Here is a 23,209-nt window from a genome sequence, read left to right on the forward strand (position 1 = left end):
AAGACCGGCCCACACCCCATACCCAAGACTTTCCAATCAATTTGACCCAAAAAATTTCTTAGGCTATTAAAATCAGCTTTTCGAAAATCTGGCACTTTAACAGAATTTTCTCCTACTGGTCTATTCCATTCTATGCTAAATCTGATTTCTTTGTGATCACTGCTCCCTAGCTCACTCCCTATTTCGATGTCATTAATTTGCGTTTCCCTGTTAGTTAACACTAAATCTAAAATATTATTTTCCCGTGTTGGTTCCTTAATGTGTTGCAAGAAAGCAATCGTCAATTAATTCTAGAAAATCTTCTGCTTCACTATTCCCTGTTTTGTTCAACCAGTTTATTCCGCTAAAATTAAAGTCACCCATGACATAAATACTGTTAGATCTAGATGCTCTAGATATTTCATCCCATAGATGCTTTGCTTCCATTCTGTCTAAATTTGGTGGCCTATATATTACTCCTATTATAATATTATTAGCTTTTTCGTTTAATTCAATCCAAATAGTTTCTGTGTGTGGCTCTGTTTTGATTCCCTCTTTGAGACTACATTTCAAATTGTCCCTAACATATATGACTACTCCACCTCCTCGTCTAATATATCTATCTGTGTGAAATAGTTTAAATCCATATATTTGATATTCAGCTAATAGTTCTCTATTTTCTACATTCATCCACGTTTCGGTAAGTGCAATAATATCTATTTTTTCTGTGCAGACAAGAGCATTTAATTCGTTAATTTTATTTCTTAGACTTCTACTGTTAGTGTAATATACCCTAAGTGAATTGTTATTTTGCGGACCTTCTCTTTCAGTGATCGTTTTGCCAATTCCTTTCTCCCACAAACACATACTTTTATTACCTCCTTCCTCCAAATCAATTCCCATACCTCTATCTACTAACAGTTTAAACCCAAACAAACACCTCTAACCACTTCTTCTAACTAGTTCGCAACAGCAACAACCCCAGCTCTCGATAGATGCACCCCATCACGAGCATACATTTCATTTCTTCCATAGAAGTGTTCCCAGTTGTCTATGAAAGATATTGCATTTGATTTGCAATATCTTTCCAGCCGGCAATTGACACCAAGTGCCCTCGATATCCATTCATTTCCCACTCCCTTTCTTGGAAGAATGCCACATATGATCGGGATTCCTCCCTTGCTCCTAACTAACTCTATGGCTGTTTTATACCTCTGAATCAGTTCCTCACTCCTAACTCGACCAACATCATTTCCTCCCACGCTAATGCAAATAATGGGATTGTTCCCATTACCAGCCATAATATCATTCATGTTGTTTATAATATCACCAATGCCAGCTCCGGGATAGCAAACCCTTAACCTGTTCCCCCTATCTCTAGCACAAAACGTTCTATCCAAATACCTTATCTGGGAATCTCCCACAACTAATGTTTGCTTAGGTACTTCCTTTACTTTCTGAGGGGCCTGCGCTTCCTTACTCTTCGTTGCTTTCCCTTTTGCGCGATCCACAGTCTCTCCACAGCACTCGTCCTCCAAAACGTCAAATGAATTAGAAGTTGCTATGGCGTTTGAAGGCGGCTTTATCAAAGTCTTCTTAAGGCCCCTGTCTTTCACAACTCTCCAAGACGAGGTCCCTTTACTGCTGGTCTCCTCCTTCGTTACTTCTCGTTGTTCTTTCAGTTGCCTTTGTTCGTATGTTCTTATGTTCTTAACGTCTACAATATTATTCAGTCTAACATCCCAACCCGTTCTCACACAAGACAGCACATATCTGACTTAATGCTTAAAGTCAATATGTTGAATGTGATTTAGTACATATGTGATATATTTCCAGTTACCTTTTTTACCAAGGCCCAAACTCTTCCTCACGAACCAATTTACGTCTCACAGCACCCGTCCATCAACGTAGATAGCATAATAGTCGCGATTGGTTCAATTATAATAAAAATTGTAGTTTTCAGGTCCCACATGGGTTGTGAAATTTACTTTCTATTGTCCATGCTCTTAGAATATTACAGATCAGCTACATCCTATTGAAGGCTCGTAGTTTTGTTTTAAGAAATATTAGTTGTTCTTAGTAAATTATAATAAGCACTATAAATTATTACATAGAATAGCAGTGCTTCACCAATCAATTTTATATACACCATAGTTTGCGCTTTAAAAATCTTTAAAGAATGTTTTGTAGGAACACTAACAGAAAACGATGTTATGTTGGAATGTGTATGGTGTAAACTACTGCAAACAGGATGGTATGGTCTCTACTATACCAATTATAGGATGGGTATAGGGTCCACTACCACCTGTTAGGTGGGTAAGGGGTCCAATACCACCCGCAGGATGGGTATGGGGGTCACATCCATCCACAGGATGTGTATGGCGTCCACTACCACCGATAGGATGGGTATGGGGCTCCAACCACCCACAGAATAAGTAAGGGGTCCAATAACACCCACTGGATGTGTAAGGCGTCCATTGCCGCCCACAGGGTGAGTATAGGGTTCAGTATCGCCCACAGGATTAGTATATAGGGTCCACTGCCGCCCACAGGGTCGGTAAAGGGTCCACTACCGCCCAAAGGGTTGGTAGGGGGTCAACTGCCGCCCACAGGGTCGGTAGGGGTTCACTACCGCCCACAGGGTCGGTATGGGGTCCACTGCCACCCACAGGGTCGGTATGGAGTCCACTGCCACCCACAGGGTCGGTATGGAGTCCACTGCCACCCACAGGGTCGGTATGAGGTCCACTACCGCCCACAGGGTCGGTAGGGCGTCCACTACCGTCCACAGGGTCGGTAGGGGTCCACTACCGCCCACAGGGTTAGTAGGGGGGTCCACTACCGCCCACAGGGTCGGTAGGGGGTCCACTGCGTCCCACAGGGTCGCTATGAAGTCAACTACCGCCCATAGTGTTTGTATAGTGTCCACTACCACCCATAGTGTTATTATGGGGTCCACTACCCTTCATAGTGTTGGTATGGGGGTCCATTACTACCCACAGGGTGTGTCTGGGGTGTATTTTTTTCTGTATAGCAGAGGTGGCAATACTGCTTTTCCAATCTCATTTGTTGTTCAATGTAAAATATTTGTTGCTCTACTTGCAACAATTTTAAAATATATATATATATATATATATATATATATATATATATATATATATATATATATATATATATATATATATATATATATATATATATACTAGTCAACAACGGCTTCTCCAATGGTTTCGTCGAAGACATCATAAGAAGGAAAGTGAAACACCATGCAACCTCTGAAGAGACAACTAACACAACACCTATACCCCCTATTAGACTATTTTACAGGAACTTCTTTTCCACAGCTCATAAAACGGAGGAAAGGGTCCTGAAAGATATTGTTAATAGAAACGTTATCCCTACAGACAAAAATCAGAGGATACAACTGACGATTTACTATAAAGCCAGAAAAACGGCCAGCCTACTCATGAGAAACTCTCCAGACACAAAGCAGAACGCTTTAAAAGAGACCAACGTCGTCTATGCCTTCAAATGCCCTCTTGGGGACTGTAAGCTCCAAAAAAAACAGTATATAGGCAAGACAACAACATCTCTTTCTAGGCGTTTAACGATGCATAAGCAACAGGGCTCCATTAAGGAACATATAATCTCTTCCCGCAACCAAACCATCGCCAGAGAAATCCTAGTAAACAACACAGAAATCATCGATAGATACAGCGATAGCAGGCGGCTTGACGTTTACGAGGCACTACACATTAAAAAGTCAACACCAGCAATCAACAGCCAATTAATGCACAACTATATTTTACCCACCTCAAGACTCCGCTCCAATATAGAAGCATCAAGAAATATGGACCAATAGGCTTTCTACAATCACTTCCATTCAATACCCATTGTTTCGTGTTCTGTCTTGTGTTGATGAAATTAATACCCTATTAATACCACCTCACCCCATCCACCTCACTCAAATGTAGATATAAATAAATCAGAGATGTGTAAGTTCTATTCAGTTGTGTATGTAAAGTCTTTGAAAATGTAATAAGTTTTACGAAACGCGCTCAAATGTCGCGTCAGACTAGAAATAAAAATGAATTTTGGAGAATTGATTTTTGAATTACCACCAACAGTGAAAAGGAATGTACGAAAGATAGAGAAAATTCGTGTTAGAATTATTAATCTTACTTTTTCGGTCATATTTAATAATATATGTCTACAGGAAAGACTGCTACCAAAATATACTAATATATATATATATATATATATATATATATATATATATATATATATATATATATATATATATATATATATATATATATATGTCGTACCTAGTAGCCAGAACTCACTTCTCAGCCTACTATGCAAGGCCCGATTTGCCTAATAAGCCAAGTTTTTCATGAATTAATTGTTTTTCGACAACCTAACCTACCTAACCTAACCTAACCTAACTTTTTCGGCTACCTAACCTAACCTAACCTATAAAGATAGGTTAGGTTAGGTTAGGTAGGGTTGGTTAGGTTCGGTCATATATCTACTTTAATTTTATCTCCAATAAAAAACAATTGACCTAATACATAATGAAATGGGTAGCTTTATCATTTCATAAGAAAATAAATAGAGAAAATATATTAATTCAGGAAAACTTGGCTTATTAGGCAAATCGGGCCTTGAATAGTAGGCTGAGAAGTGAGTTCTGGCTACTAGGTACGACATATATATATATATATACATATATATATATATATATATATATATATATATATATATATATATATATATATATATATATATATGTCGTACCTAGTAGCCAGAACGCACTTCTCAGCCTACTATGCAAGGCCCGATTTGCCCAATAAGCCAAGTTGTCATGAATTAATTGGTTTTCTACTACCTAACCTACCTAACCTAACCTAACCTAACTTTTTCGGCTACCTAACCTAACCTAACCTATAAAGATAGGTTAGGTTAGGTTAGGTAGGGTTGGTTAGGTTCAGTCATATATCTACGTTAATTTTAACTCCAATAAAAAAAATTGACCTCATACATAATGAAATGGGTAGCTTTATCATTTCATAAGAAAAAAATTAGAGAAAATATATTAATTCAGGAAAACTTGGCTTATTAGGCAAATCGGGCCTTGCATAATAGGCTGAGAAGTGCGTTCTGGCTACTAGGTACGACATATATATATATATATATATATATATATATATATATATATATATATATATATATATATATATATATATATGTGACAATGTCAGACCACGGAGGATAATGAAACAGGAATTTCCTTAAGTACTTTCGTATATTAAATACATCTGCAGAAGGAATGTATTTCCTTCCTTCTGAAGATGTATTTAATATACGAAAGTTCTTAAGGAAATTCCTGTTTCATTTTCCTCCGTGGTCTGACATTGTCACATTCTTAAATCACGTGTTTATTTTCGTGATATACACACATATATATATATGTATATAGTATAGTGCCTTTGCAATAATGTACCAATGTGTGTATTTTCATAACCCATTTTAAATTCTTGAAAAATATATAACTGCATAGTGAATGCAAGTCAATGAATTAATATTTATTTATTTATTTATTTATTTATTTATTTATATACAAGAAGGTACATTGGGTTAGAGAGAATACATAGCATGGTATTTGCAATCTTGTAAAGCCACTAGTACGCGCAGCATTTCGGGCAGGTCCTTAATCTAACTGATAATTTTAAGTAGGTAAATTCTAGCAGAATTAATAAAATGATAACAGATACATTGCAAGAAAAAAAAATGAGATGAGAGAGAATAGTAAGTATATTAAAGCTCTGGTTGATTACATTGACAACTTGATTGGTAATTTAAACAAGATTAACAGACACCGTACAGGAGATTGATAGCACATCTAAGAAGACAGCAATGATCACAATGGTAAAGATGTTTGGATTGGGTACATAAAGATAGGGAGATTGGGTAGCAATAGATACAGTGTAATTTTAAAGCAACAAGGTAAAAAAAAACTATGCAGATGAGATTAGGTACTTTTTAGTTTTGGTTTAGAATGACGCAAAAGTTGGACAGCTTTTCAATTCATTATGGAGTGAGTTCCATAGACTGGGTCCTTTTATTTGCATAGAGTGTTTACACAGATTAAGTTTGACTCTGGGGATATCAAAGAGATATTTATTTCTGGTGTGGTGATAATGGGTCCTATTACATCTGTCCAGGGAAAGTTTCAGAGCAGGATTTGCGTTTAAGAACAGGGTTTTGTAAATGTAATTGACACAAGAAAATTTGTGGAGTGAGATTATGTTTAGCATGTTAAGGGAGTTAAACAAGGGGGCTGAGTGTTGTCTGAAAGCAGAATTTGTTATTATTCTGATAGAAGATTTTTGCTGGGTGATGATGGACTTGAGGTGGTTTGGAGTGGTTGAACCCCATGCACAGATACCATAATTAAGATAGGCATAGATTAGTGCACAATATAGAGAGTTGAGAGCAGAGTTAAGTACATAATATCTGATTTTGGAGAGTATCCCAACTGTTTTAGAGACTTTCTTAGTTATGTGTTGTATGTGGGTGCTGAAGTTGAGTCTCTTGTCTAGGAATAGGCCAAGAAACTTTCCATCATTTTTATTGCTAATGTTTATATTATCTATCTGAAGCTGAATTGCATTTGTAGATTGGCTTCCAAATAAAATGTAGTAGGTCTTTTCTATGTTAAGTGTTAGTTTATTGGTTGACATCCATAAGTGGACTTTTTTTAGTTCATTAATAACAACATCATTTAGTGTATGTGGGTTGGGGTTAGAGTAGATGAGGGTTGTGTCATCAGCAAACAAAATAGGTTTCAGAATGTTAGAGACTGTTCCGAACCATAATGGAAACAGGCCCAACTATGGGATGGGTTAACCCAAGTATCGCGTTTCCAAAAGGGTCGCCCATATTGGAAAAGACGAACGCCGAAAGAATATTGTTGAAAACATCTTGATGACTTATTAAACCAAAATTATTTATTAGTCAGAAGAAAGACAAAAACGCGATCTATATGTTAAACCTCTACCAGACAAATATTTTAAATAAAACCGAGATATTTGTAGTTTTAAAAAAAGGGGCAGTTTTCATCGCTCGTCGAGTTCGAAAACCGCAGCATTCATCTCAGAACCATGCCTATTTCACACAGATTCCTTAATAAACGTAAGAGTTTTATATGTCACAAGAAAGATATAAATATAAGCTTCATTCTAAATACCTTACCATGGGCATATTTAAATATAAAGTGAAGATACGTGTACTTTTATAATAGCCGAGCTCCGACCCCGGACAGATTGATCGACCGAGCAACTCTCTCAGAACAATGTTTATTTCACGTGAATTCGTTAATAAACATATATGTTTTATATGTCTCAAGAAAGGCAGACATATAAGCTTCACTTTAAACACTTTACTATAGACATATTTAAAGTCCTAATGAAGATACATGTATTTTAAAAATTACGGAGCTCCCACCCCGTACAGACTGAACGACAGAGCAACTCTCTCTCAGATCAATGTTTATTTCACGTAAATTCGTTAACAAACACAAATGTTTTATATGTCTTAAGCAAGATAGAAATAAGAGTTTCATTTTAAATACATTACAATAGACATATTTATAGCTCAAGTGAAGATACATATGTTTTTATAGTAGCGCTCAGTGAGTCCGTAGAATTACCCAAATGTACCCAAATGTACCCAAATCTTCCTAGCATTACGTAAGTAATTAGGAAATATGGTATATGTACTTACTGTAATGTTGGTGCTGCACGTAGAACACGATCAAACCTATTTTCACTCGGAAATAATGTAATTTCATATCGAAATTCGAAGTAAATATGTAGCAGGTGACGCCATAGGAAGTCGACGGTCCAAGCGACAAAATTGTGGAGCGACTTATCCAAGATATATGGTCGCCTGGAGAGTGTGTGCTGTCATATCAGCCTCCTGTACACAGTGATCCAGTCGTCGCACTTCTTTGCTCAAATTGTCGCTAATATAATTAATGATATTAACAAGTAGACTGGGTGTTTGTAATAATATCTTTCATAAATAGCCAAAAAAATTTAATATTTATTTATAAAAATATGTCTGTAAGTAAATCAACTCCACAGGACAATAATTTTGTTATACAGATACTAACGTTATTTGTTTGTATGCGTTCGCTACTTAAACTACTCATGTCCTTTTCGCTCATAGAACACCGAACCCTACACGCTCTCTGATATATTGCTTAATTAATAGAGATTCACAAATAAAACTTATATATGTATATATTATCAAAAATGCAGAGATAAAAGTTTTTGTGAATCCATCACAGAGATTATATCTTATTAGACAAGAAAGATATTCATATATCAAACAAGGTTTCTTGGCCGACGCTCTCCCTATCCATGGGAACTATGATCTTTCGAAGATCAATGTTAATTTAATCTAAATATTGTAATAAACGAAGTTTTCTATGTCATAATAATGATAAATATATAAGCTGCATGTTAATACTTTAGCATAAATATAACTGAAGTGAAAGTGAAGATATATGCCTTTTTATAGTTACGTGATGGCTATCTCAGGGAGTGTGAAGACCTGCAAACAAGTGAATTAATTGTGTAATTCATTTGCATATGTGCAAAGTAACATCAAAGGTCTATATGTCAGCATAAACACAGATGTAGACGATAATGTGACTACATCTCAAGTAAAATATATCTTAAATGAAAGCCAAGATATGGTTAAATAAATAGCCAATACCACACCATCGCCGGTGTCCGGACACATGAAAACTTCCAATGCATCAGTGTTCTGCCAGGCGGGCAATACTAGCGTCAAATATTGTTATTTGCTTAATTAAACGAACTAGAGGGTTCAGTTCCTGAACCGATTATGTGCCTCTGTAATCCTTTACACCACCGCCCACGGGGTGGGTATGGGGTGCATAATAAAGAAAGAAATTGAAATTGGCAATACAGGCTTCACAATTCAGAAAAAATTGTAATTCAGAGAGATGCGTTGATAAACGCAAAATGTTTTATATTTTAAATACAGATATAAACTTTGTTTTCCAACGTTTACTGTAACAATATCTCAAGTATAAGAACCAAGATATATTTTGGATTTAACAATTTCCTATAAAGTTGCAGTGCTACCTTAATTGTATATGATCATCATCATATACAGACAGAAATTAGCTTATAAAATGTTGAGGTAAAGATAGACGTATGTTAATTATGACGCAGGATCGTCATAAGAACTTAATTATAAACCATAATATTATAATAATTCATTGTTTTGGGGGACAGGAAGCCACAGTATATTCATACACGATAGGCTTTTATCAAGGTCATTCCTAAGGTCGAATTACTGACCCGCCCAGGATGCAACCCCACAACAAGCTGACTAATTCCTCAGTACCTAACAACTGCTACGTGAACAGTTGTATTATGTGAAAGGAAATGTATCCAACCATTTCTGTCCCGCCCAGGATTCGAACACGGAATTCTCGATTGTGCGTCGAGAACGAACACGACTGTACTACTGGGACCCCTATATATATGATATCTTTTATATCATCAGAAAATCGGAAACATAAAATATATTTGTATTAAAAACTAAATTTTGTATGTAATATAGTGTATTAAAAACTAAATTTTCGGATCTAACCTTCATTCCTTCTCAATGTGTTGTATACCATAAAATGATTATACATTGTTCTATTGTGAACATTGTATACAGTGCCTCTGGATATACATCCCCATAACAATTAACTACCTCCCAGGTACCTAATTACTGCTAGGTGAACAGCAGTTCATCTAGCAGTGAACACCACCTGCCAGCTCACCTAGTAATGAACACCACCTGCACATCGCACCGCACCACTTGCCAGCAGGTGCAGAAGTACGATGGGGAGAGGAAAGTACACAATATTTCAGGTATAGGAATAAAGATATATTTAGGATTTAACGTTTTCCTATAAAGTTTCAATAATACCTTTATTTGATGTTGCTACATATCCTTCCCGGCTTGGTGCCTTCTTTGATAATTACTTACTTATATTTATTGAACTTCATCATCATCATTTACAAAAAGAAATTAACATAAAAATGTAGTCATTTTAATCCACAACAGGCATAACTGTGACGTGCTTATCTCTGAAGCTAGACACAGATATAATGAAATAATCAATGATGGAGTCAGAGTTTGTCTCCTATGGATTCCTTCCCATATTGGTCTCCGAATGCATGATAGAACTGATGAGTTGACCAAGACTTTTGATCGTAAAGAGGGAATTAATTACCAACTTGAACTGCTTTTGAGCAGCTTGAAGGCAGTAATATTCCGGGAACACAAACTAAATTTCGGAGACTTGAGGCAAAGCAAAATTCACACCAGTTACTCAATCTATCATCATTCTATTATGCAGGAAGAACCGCACGTCTATGTGTCATCTAATAAGGTTAGCAGACTTCTAGATGTTACCACTGCCTGGCTTAGGCTCGGCTACAAGTACCTCTGGGAGTTTGTAACATCTGCTGATGTAGATTTGACTAAATATAAACTCTGTCAGCAGAACTATTCGCATACTTTGCGTCATTATTTAATGGAATGTGAAAAAATCACGGAATTTAGAGATAACACCATCAATGGTTTCCAAGAAATGTGTAAGTACTTCATTCATAATGATGTGCTGCCCGAAATTTTAGCGAAGTATCCAAAATATGCTTACTGTAGGTAATGCATGCACATGACTGTAAAGCTGCCGCCCAGTTGGGTGGGTGTGCAGCAAGACTAGTAACTGTGTGACTCATCATAGATGTAAAGTGCCTTGTATAGTGACTGTTGTGAGCCTCTTGTTGAATCACTTGTGACACAAAAGATTATTGATGTGTGTATTTGTGTGGGTGATTAAATATATATGTGTATGTATATATGTATACGTAAGTATATGTACATGTATGCATGAGCATGTGTACATGTATATATATAACATTAATAATTTTGTAACTAGCATCAAAAGATTGTTATTTGCTTAGCTAAACGAACTAGGGGGTTCAGTTCCTGAACCGATTATGTGCCTCTGTAATTCTTTACACCACCGCCCACGGGATGGGTATGGGGTACATAATAAAGAAATTTAAAAACAAAAGTAGATATGTATGTAAATTATGATGCCGGATAGGATCACTATTAAGAACTTAATTATAAACCACAATATGTTCTGTATCATCAAAGATTCAGAGACATATCATATATTTTCAAATATTTGTAATTAAAGTATTTATTTAGGAAATATGTATTTTAGTTTCCCTCGTTAGCTCTGAGAACACATATTCTTGCAGCAAGAATTTCGTTCCACCAATCTGAGAGATGCTAATGAGACCAGTCTCGACCCACTAGACAGGTCATGATCAACAATCAACTACAGCACCGTCTATGTCAGAGGATATTCAAAATGTTCTTGATATCATTCAAATTGTCAATACGAGAGCAGAATACATAAGTTGAGTGATGTCAATGGAATCATATTGACTGACCGAGCCCCATTGTAAATATTTGTGGCTTCCTGACCATAAAGTTACCGCCACGGTCTAGGGTAAGAGACCGGATGTACCCAGTATACAAGCCACACTAGCTATTAGTTAATATAAGCTGACAACTTACCCAGATAAACAAAACTTCCTAATGATATATATTCAATTAATACAACTGAAATGTTTAAATCGTGATTATATATGTATCACGTGGACAATTTTTAATGTAATTTTTCCCCAGATATTCGGGCTCTTTATTATGCTTCGTCTTGAGGCAAAACCCAATACCTTACGCCATATTGATGCTCTATCCACATATCATTCTCTCTCTCAAATCATATACACTGATGTTTTCCTACACCGCCCCCACGGGTGCAGCTGCAAGTGCAGTTGCCTCTGCCCATTAGACAGAACTATTTGCCTTGCTTCTTACACTATGTCAGTTGCTTAATTTAGAAACTGTACTTGTGGTCGATCTCGAACCCATTGTTGATGTGACGACTTATACTGAATTTTGTAACTAGCTCATCATGATTATAACTTGCTTAGCTAAAAGAAATGAATTGTGGGGTTCAGTCCCTGAGCCCATTATGTGCCTCTGCAACCCTTTCCACTACCGCCCACAAGATGGGTATGGGGTGCATAATAAATGAACTAAATTAAACTTCTTACACTAAAATGTGTACAAGTCTCCAAACTTGATGCATTAATTGTAAGTGATTTTCTATCATCCTTAATTACGCGTAACTATCTCAGACACAATTCGAACATGACCGTGTCTGAAACTAGACAGAGAAAACACAGCATTATTAGTGATGGACAAAGAATCCTTTTCATGTGAATTCCATCTTCGTTGGCCTGCGAAACTGAAAGAATGGTCCAGAAAATATCTACTAAAGTTTAACTCCAGTGTCAAGATACTTCAGCTGATACTTAGATACTTCCAGTAAGTGTAAAGATAAGTGCTGACGATACTACCTTCATCTATTCAGACCCCAACCCAAACGCACTAAATAATAGTGTAAATAACAAAGTTAAAAAGTCCACTCATGGATGTAAACCAACAAACTCCCACTAAACATAGAACAGACCGACTACATTTTATTTGGAAGTAAATCTTCAAACCAAATTCAATTTCAGATAAACAATGTTAACATTAGAATAAAAATTATGGAAAGTTCCCTGACCTATAGATAGACAAGAAATTGAACTTCAGCATCCACATACAACACATATGTGGGTGCTGAGAGAGAGAGAGTGAGAGAGAGAGAGAGAGAGAGAGAGAGAGAGAGAGAGAGAGAGAGAGAGAGAGAGAGAGAGAGAGAGAGAGAGGGAGAGAGAGAGGGAGAGGGAGGGAGAGAGAGAGAGAGAGAGAGAGAGAGAGAGAGAGAGAGAGAGAGAGAGAGAGAGAGAGAGAGAGAGAGAGAGAGAGAGAGAGCACAAATAGGTGAGTACACACTTTCGGCAGCCTCCTCCATGGGAAGAATCAAGTTTAAAGATAATCATTGAAAGACTACCAGGTAAAAAATCAGCTTGTGACTCTCAGAGGATCAAAGCAATCATAGAACAACAAATGGAAAGCAACTCAAGACCGACAACCACTGATATCTTCACAGATGGATCAGTTGATCAGGAAAGAGATACTGGTTAGGGCAGCAGTTTACATTAACTAATATGAAGCTTACTGGAGCATGCAATTAAGAATAACTTACATGATGTCATCATTTATTCAGATTCTAAATCTTCGTTCCAGGCTTTGTTATCCAGCCAGCACAGAGATAATATACAAGTCATCATAGAAATCCTACATATAGGAAACGAAGCACACAATCTATGGGTGTCAGTCACTCTAAATTGAATACCAAGTCACATTGGTATAAATGGTAATGAAAAGGCAGACTCACTAGCAAAAACTGCCACTACTCTACCTGTTGTACAGGTTAATATACCTCCATGTTTTTCACAGATTAAGGAGCTGAAAATACAATTGATAACTTATTATAAAACAAAAAAAAAACGGCCAATCTACTCATGAAAAACTCCCCAGACACCTTGTTACTGTGATATTTGGGTCAAAGTTTTAAATCGAGGTGGGGTTGCCTCCTGTTCTCCCGTTTCTTTTCCTCTTCTGTTTTAGCACACTGGTTTTAGTCTTGTTTTAATAACATTACCTTGGTGGCGGATATAGATGCACAGTGTTCACTAATGCGTCCAATTCTTCAACTACTTTTCTAACCATTATTGTCACTGTGGATTCTGCATCTATTGCAGCTGTTCTTGTTGGTTGAATTTTAAGTTTGATTAACGGGACTTTAGTTGCTTCACATTCAAGTAATTAGTGTAATAATTATTACAGAGACAGATGAATGTCTCTACATCTGTTTTTCATGCGTAGATTGACCGTTTTTTTTTTGGTTTTGGTTTTTGGTCTTTTATAGCGCTGATCAATTTGTCCCCCAATTCCTTCAGGAATATATATATATATATATATATATATATATATATATATATATATATATATATATATATATATATATATATATATATATGTCGTACCTAGTAGCCAGAACGCACTTCTCGGCCTACTATGCAAGGCCCGATTTGCCTAATAGGCCAAGTTTTCCTGAATTTAATATATTTTCTCTATTTTTTTACTTATGAAATGATAAAACTACCCATTTCATTATGTATGAGGTCAATTTTTTCTATTGGAGTTAAAATTAACGTAGATATATGACCGAACCTAACCAACCCTACCTAACCTAACCTAACCTATCTTTATAGGTTAGGTTAAGTTAGGTAGCCGAAAAAGTTAGGTTAGGTTAGGTTAGGTAGGTTAGGTAGTCGAAAAACAATTAATTCATGAAAACTTGGCTTATTAGGCAAATCGGGCCTTGCATAGTAGGCTGAGAAGTGTGTTCTGGCTACTAGGTACGACATATATATATATATATATATATATATATATATATATATATATATATATATACATATATATATATATATATATATATATATATATATATATATATATATATATATATATATATATATATATATATATATATATATGTGTGTGTGTTTACTAGTTGTGTTTTTACGGGGGTTGAGCTTTGCTCTTTCGGCCCGCCTCTCAACTGTCAATCAACTGTTTACTAACTACTTTTTTTTTTTTTTTTTTTTCCCACACCACACACACACACCCCAGGAAGCAGCCCGTGACAGCTGACTAACTCCCAGGTACCTATTTACTGCTAGGTAACAGGGGCATTCAGGGTGAAAGAAACTTTGCCCATTTGTTTCTGCCTCGTGCGGGAATCGAACCCGCGCCACAGAATTACGAATCCTGCGCGCTATCCACCAGGCTACGAGGGTGTGTGTGTGTGTGTGTGTGTGTGTGTGTGTGTGTGTGTGTGTGTGTGTGTGTGCGTGTGTGTGTGTGTGTGTATTTGGGCAGCAGCCGTTCATTTAAGCATATTTGGTTAAATATGATGGCATTGCTAGCGTTGTTGATCTCATAAGTTTTCTATTCTCCTAACTATTTTATTTCTCTCGGAATTATGAAAAACAGTAAATTTACCGAAATTCATGGTAAAGAAACTGATCATTAATGAATGTATATTTTATACACCGGTTCGTTCCATTCTGGAACATTTTCAGGTAAGAAATACAAGGTGAAAATTTATCCTAAAGACACATGTGAAAGAGGTGAAGTTGTATGAGGTGGTTAAGGTGAAGCAATCACACATAGGTGTTGAAATAGGGACACAATGGGGAAGGATACCAATCAAACACTGGAGAGTAGATGTCAATCAAGCGAGGTAGAAATGCAGATATCTTGTGTTGTGGTGAGGTCTGGATTTTAGCGTAGATAAAGTATCGAAGTTGTTACTCTGTAAATTTAGGGTGGGTCTTTTTTGTGAGTATAGCTCCAGTATTTACAGTCTTCCCTGGTCAGTGGTGCGTGCCACCACTGTTGTATTTTCTACAGTCCTGGCAATCCTGTTGTATAAATACATCAGTCCTGGCATCCACCTCTTATAACTTCAATTATGCTAATTCTCTGCTTTGTCTGAAATAACTATTTATTTATTTTACTACTCTTTTTTTTCAACCAGTAATTTAACTCTTGAGTAGTTTCGTGTAGAAAATCTTGGAAATATCACATCGGTTGGCCAAAACGTTTTAGAGTCCAAAGAAACGGAAAAGTTCCAATGATGTTAATGACCCTATCATTGTCCTTACAGGCTATTGAGCGTCTGGGGAGTACTGACCTGTTCACTGACGGTGCTGATCTCTCGGTGTATGATCCTTCAAGGAGAGTAAAGGTGGGCAAGACCATCCATAAGGCGGTGGTGGAGGTGAACGAGGAGGGCGCCGAGGCCGCCGCCGCAACAGCTCTGATCGGAGCTATTAGCCTATCCTTCGGTCTTCCTCCCGTTCCCCGAGAGTTCACCTGTGACCGACCCTTCATCTTCCTCATCCGTGACAACCATACAAACAACATTCTCTTCTTAGGCGTCTACAGAAAGCCATAATATACATTCTACCCCTTTTGAAGAATATCAATGTTGCAAATTTCAAAAAAACTTATACAAAGAAAACAATCAGTGCTGCAAATTTCAAAAAACAAATACAAAGAAAAAAATTACCTCCTGCTTCTAAAGAAAAAACAACAACACTCCGATTACTTCCAAAAAAGTATTATTGTAAATCACTGTAGGAAAAGAAGCGCACATTAAACACTCAACACATAAACTAACAGCAGATGTGGCGGACGTCAGTGTGAGAGGAATTTGGTGCTGATGTGAACACAGAGCTGAGAACAGTGTTCTTCAGTTACTGTGTTTCGCTCGCTTCTTGGTTAATACATTCATTACAAAATCAATTGATTTCTTTTCTTTATTTCTTTGTATTCAATATTTCATGAAATTTCCTGTTATTTATGACACCAAAACCAGAAGTTAGGAATTTAAGGCACACAATTAATGTGAATTTGTTTTGGCCTAATGAACCTTCCTGATGAACAATCATAGTGCCTTAACTTGTAAACACTGTTAACACAGGGAGATATATACCAAGAGGTATACCACGTTTCTAATTGTATATACGCTCAGAGTATACTATAATGTTCAGGACAAAGGTATACATATTGGCTGGTTAGTAAACACTTCTAGTTGTCTCAATAACTGTCCAGAGGTTGATGATCGGGACAACAAACAAGGCTTAAGTTAGAAACATTTATTGAAGACTGTAAAACTTAATTATTGGTGTTTCTCATTTTATTAATAGTCATCGGTGGTGTCCAAAATAGGTATAAATGATCAGTGGTTGTAAACACAAGTGTTTAGCTTCATCCTAACATCGATAATGTCAACAAATTATTTCCCAATCATTTGGTAAAGCAAAGTGAGAGAGAGAGAGAGAGAGGAGAGAGAGAGAGAGAGAGAGAGAGAGAGAGAGAGATGGTTGGGAGAGTACTCCCCACCATCTCTCACTCCCCTGTCCCCTCGTCCTCCCTAACATTCCTCTCTCTCCCATCCCATCGTCTTCCCCAACATCCCCCACTCCAATGTCCCCTCGTCCTCCCCACCATTCCCCACTCCCTCGTCCGATGCATTCGCAAATGACCTGATGTTCCCATAAAAAAACTGGAAACATCAAATGACCTGATGTTCCCATAAAAAAACTGGGAACATCAAATGATCTGATGTTTCCATCAGAAAATTGGGAACATCAAATGATTTAACGTTCCCAGCACTGAAATATAAGAAAAACAGTTAAAAAAACGAAATGAAAACAATGAACAAATAAAAAAAATAAACTATACTCACAAAATGAAAGGTATGGTAAACAACACAGCTCAATTCCAACGCAGCATCACACAAAATAATTAAATCAAAATGGATAATAAATCGAAATCGAGGAAAATTCAATTTATCAATGCAATCAGAAACATTGTTATGGAATCGTAATATATTTTGTATAGAATATGATGCTCTTACGTGCAACAGATGGCGCTGTTTCTTAATAAGAAGAAGGTTTTTACCTGTTACAGGTGTGGCATCTATACTTATATTTACAAAATGAACGGTATGGTAAACAACTCAGCTCAATTCCAATGCAATGTCACAAAATAATGATAGCCTTGATAGATAGATAATGATTAGATAGAAATAATGAATAATGATAATGATAATAATGAGGTGATAGCCGAGGCTATCACCTCATTAGTCCGGTCGTGATGGTCAAGTGGATTAAGGCGTCTTGTACATACCAGTTGCATTGCTTCTGGGAGTATGGGTTCGAGTCACTTCTGGGGTGTGAGTTTTCAGTTGCATATTGTCCTGGGGACCATTCAGGCTTGTTCGCATTTGTGTTCCTCACGTGTGCCCCAAAGAATGAGGTGATTTGGTAAAATGCTATGCCCAAGATTACTATCCGAGTGCCGGCGGTGGGGTGGTTCAAATAGCCTCGGCTATCACCTCATTAGTCCGGTCGTGATGGTCAAGTGGATTAAGGCGTCTTGTACATACCAGTTGCGTTACTTCTGGGAGTATGGGTTCGAGTCACTTCTGGGGTGTGAGTTTTCAGTTGCATATTGTCCTGGGGACCATTCAGGCTTGTTCGCATTTGTGTTCCTCACGTGTGCCCCAAAGAATGAGGTGATTTGGTAAAATGCTATGCCCAAGATTACTATCCGAGTGCCGGCGGTGGGGTGGTTCAAATAGCCTCGGCTATCACCTCATTAGTCCGGTCGTGATGGTCAAGTGGATTAAGGCGTCTTGTACATACCAGTTGCGTTGCTTCTGGGAGTATGGGTTCGAGTCACTTCTGGGGTGTGAGTTTTCAGTTATATATATATATATATATATATATATATATATATATATATATATATATATATATATATGTATATATATATATATATGTCGTACCTAGTAGCCAGAACTCACTTCTCAGCCTACTATTCAAGGCCCGATTTGCCTAATAAGCCAAGTTTTCCTGAATTAATATATTTTCTCTATTTATTTTCTTATGAAATGATAAAGCTACCCATTTCATTATGTATTAGGTCAATTGTTTTTTATTGGAGATAAAATTAAAGTAGATATATGACCGAACCTAACCAACCCTACCTAACCTAACCTAACCTATCTTTATAGGTTAGGTTAGGTTAGGTAGCCGAAAAAGTTAGGTTAGGTTAGGTTAGGTAGGTTAGGTTGTCGAAAAACAATTAATTCATGAAAAACTTGGCTTATTAGGCAAATCGGGCCTTGCATAGTAGGCTGAGAAGTGAGTTCTGGCTACTAGGTACGACATATATATATATATATATATATATAACTGAAAACTCACACCCCAGAAGTGACTCGAACCCATACTCCCAGAAGCAACGCAACTGGTATGTACAAGACGCCTTAATCCACTTGACCATCACGACCGGACATAATGAGGTGATAGCCGAGGCTATATGAACCACCCCACCGCCGGCACTCGGATAGTTATCTTGGGCATAGCATTTTACCAAATCACCTCATTCTTTGGGGCAACACGTGAGGAACACTAATGCGAACAAGCCTGAATGGTCCCCAGGACATATGCAACTGAAAACTCACACCCCAGAAGTGACTCGAACCCATACTCCCAGAAGCAACGCAACTGGTATGTACAAGACGCCTTAATCCACTTGACCATCACGACCGGACATAATGAGGTGATAGCCGAGGCTATATGAACCACCCCACCGCCGGCACTCGGATAGTTATCTTGGGCATAGCATTTTACCAAATCACCTCATTCTTTGGGGCAACACGTGAGGAACACAAATGCGAACAAGCCTGAATGGTCCCCAGGACATATGCAACTGAAAACTCACACCCCAGAAGTGACTCGAACCCATACTCCCAGAAGCAACGCAACTGGTATGTACAAGACGCCTTAATCCACTTGACCATCACGACCGGACATAATGAGGTGATAGCCGAGGCTATATGAACCACCCCACCGCCGGCACTCGGATAGTTATCTTGGGCATAGCATTTTACCAAATCACCTCATTCTTTGGGGCAACACGTGAGGAACACAAATGCGAACAAGCCTGAATGGTCCCCAGGACATATGCAACTGAAAACTCACACCCCAGAAGTGACTCGAACCCATACTCCCAGAAGCAACGCAACTGGTATGTACAAGACGCCTTAATCCACTTGACCATCACGACCGGACATAATGAGGTGATAGCCGAGGCTATATGAACCACCCCACCGCCGGCACTCGGATAGTTATCTTGGGCATAGCATTTTACCAAATCACCTCATTCTTTGGGGCAACACGTGAGGAACACAAATGCGAACAAGCCTGAATGGTCCCCAGGACATATGCAACTGAAAACTCACACCCCAGAAGTGACTCGAACCCATACTCCCAGAAGCAACGCAACTGGTATGTACAAGACGCCTTAATCCACTTGACCATCACGACCGGACATAATGAGGTGATAGCCGAGGCTATATGAACCACCCCACCGCCGGCACTCGGATAGTTATCTTGGGCATAGCATTTTACCAAATCACCTCATTCTTTGGGGCAACACGTGAGGAACACAAATGCGAACAAGCCTGAATGGTCCCCAGGACATATGCAACTGAAAACTCACACCCCAGAAGTGACTCGAACCCATACTCCCAGAAGCAACGCAACTGGTATGTACAAGACGCCTTAATCCACTTGACCATCACGACCGGACATAATGAGGTGATAGCCGAGGCTATATGAACCACCCCACCGCCGGCACTCGGATAGTTATCTTGGGCATAGCATTTTACCAAATCACCTCATTCTTTGGGGCAACACGTGAGGAACACAAATGCGAACAAGCCTGAATGGTCCCCAGGACATATGCAACTGAAAACTCACACCCCAGAAGTGACTCGAACCCATACTCCCAGAAGCAACGCAACTGGTATGTACAAGACGCCTTAATCCACTTGACCATCACGACCGGACATAATGAGGTGATTGCCGAGGCTATATGAACCACCCCACCGCCGGCACTCGGATAGTTATCTTGGGCATAGCATTTTACCAAATCACCTCATTCTTTGGGGCAACACGTGAGGAACACAAATGCGAACAAGCCTGAATGGTCCCCAGGACATATGCAACTGAAAACTCACACCCCAGAAGTGACTCGAACCCATACTCCCAGAAGCAACGCAACTGGTATGTACAAGACGCCTTAATCCACTTGACCATCACGACCGGACATAATGAGGTGATAGCCGAGGCTATATGAACCACCCCACCGCCGGCACTCGGATAGTTATCTTGGGCATAGCATTTTACCAAATCACCTCATTCTTTGGGGCAACACGTGAGGAACACAAATGCGAACAAGCCTGAATGGTCCCCAGGACATATGCAACTGAAAACTCACACCCCAGAAGTGACTCGAACCCATACTCCCAGAAGCAACGCAACTGGTATGTACAAGACGCCTTAATCCACTTGACCATCACGACCGGACATAATGAGGTGATAGCCGAGGCTATATGAACCACCCCACCGCCGGCACTCGGATAGTTATCTTGGGCATAGCATTTTACCAAATCACCTCATTCTTTGGGGCAACACGTGAGGAACACAAATGCGAACAAGCCTGAATGGTCCCCAGGACATATGCAACTGAAAACTCACACCCCAGAAGTGACTCGAACCCATACTCCCAGAAGCAACGCAACTGGTATGTACAAGACGCCTTAATCCACTTGACCATCACGACCGGACATAATGAGGTGATAGCCGAGGCTATATGAACCACCCCTGGGGTGTGAGTTTTCAGTTGCATATGTCCTGGGGACCATTCAGGCTTGTTCGCATTTGTGTTCCTCACGTGTTGCCCCAAAGAATGAGGTGATTTGGTAGAATGCTATGCCCAAGATAACTATCCGAGTGCCGGCGGTGGGGTGGTTCATATAGCCTCGGCTATCACCTCATTATGTCCGGTCGTGATGGTCAAGTGGATTAAGGCGTCTTGTACATACCAGTTGCGTTGCTTCTGGGAGTATGGGTTCGAGTCACTTCTGGGGTGTGAGTTTTCAGTTGCATATGTCCTGGGGACCATTCAGGCTTGTTCGCATTTGTGTTCCTCACGTGTTGCCCCAAAGAATGAGGTGATTTGGTAAAATGCTATGCCCAAGATAACTATCCGAGTGCCGGCGGTGGGGTGGTTCATATAGCCTCGGCTATCACCTCATTATGTCCGGTCGTGATGGTCAAGTGGATTAAGGCGTCTTGTACATACCAGTTGCGTTGCTTCTGGGAGTATGGGTTCGAGTCACTTCTGGGGTGTGAGTTTTCAGTTGCATATGTCCTGGGGACCATTCAGGCTTGTTCGCATTTGTGTTCCTCACGTGTTGCCCCAAAGAATGAGGTGATTTGGTAAAATGCTATGCCCAAGATAACTATCCGAGTGCCGGCGGTGGGGTGGTTCATATAGCCTCGGCTATCACCTCATTATGTCCGGTCGTGATGGTCAAGTGGATTAAGGCGTCTTGTACATACCAGTTGCGTTGCTTCTGGGAGTATGGGTTCGAGTCACTTCTGGGGTGTGAGTTTTCAGTTGCATATGTCCTGGGGACCATTCAGGCTTGTTCGCATTTGTGTTCCTCACGTGTTGCCCCAAAGAATGAGGTGATTTGGTAAAATGCTATGCCCAAGATAACTATCCGAGTGCCGGCGGTGGGGTGGTTCATATAGCCTCGGCTATCACCTCATTATGTCCGGTCGTGATGGTCAAGTGGATTAAGGCGTCTTGTACATACCAGTTGCGTTGCTTCTGGGAGTATGGGTTCGAGTCACTTCTGGGGTGTGAGTTTTCAGTTGCATATGTCCTGGGGACCATTCAGGCTTGTTCGCATTTGTGTTCCTCACGTGTTGCCCCAAAGAATGAGGTGATTTGGTAAAATGCTATGCCCAAGATAACTATCCGAGTGCCGGCGGTGGGGTGGTTCATATAGCCTCGGCTATCACCTCATTATGTCCGGTCGTGATGGTCAAGTGGATTAAGGCGTCTTGTACATACCAGTTGCGTTGCTTCTGGGAGTATGGGTTCGAGTCACTTCTGGGGTGTGAGTTTTCAGTTGCATATGTCCTGGGGACCATTCAGGCTTGTTCGCATTTGTGTTCCTCACGTGTTGCCCCAAAGAATGAGGTGATTTGGTAAAATGCTATGCCCAAGATAACTATCCGAGTGCCGGCGGTGGGGTGGTTCATATAGCCTCGGCTATCACCTCATTATGTCCGGTCGTGATGGTCAAGTGGATTAAGGCGTCTTGTACATACCAGTTGCGTTGCTTCTGGGAGTATGGGTTCGAGTCACTTCTGGGGTGTGAGTTTTCAGTTGCATATGTCCTGGGGACCATTCAGGCTTGTTCGCATTTGTGTTCCTCACGTGTTGCCCCAAAGAATGAGGTGATTTGGTAAAATGCTATGCCCAAGATAACTATCCGAGTGCCGGCGGTGGGGTGGTTCATATAGCCTCGGCTATCACCTCATTATGTCCAGTCGTGATGGTCAAGTGGATTAAGGCGTCTTGTACATACCAGTTGCGTTGCTTCTGGGAGTATGGGTTCGAGTCACTTCTGGGGTGTGAGTTTTCAGTT

Source organism: Procambarus clarkii, unplaced genomic scaffold (assembly GCF_040958095.1).
Source record: "Procambarus clarkii isolate CNS0578487 unplaced genomic scaffold, FALCON_Pclarkii_2.0 HiC_scaffold_99, whole genome shotgun sequence".
Taxonomy (NCBI): domain Eukaryota; kingdom Metazoa; phylum Arthropoda; class Malacostraca; order Decapoda; family Cambaridae; genus Procambarus; species Procambarus clarkii.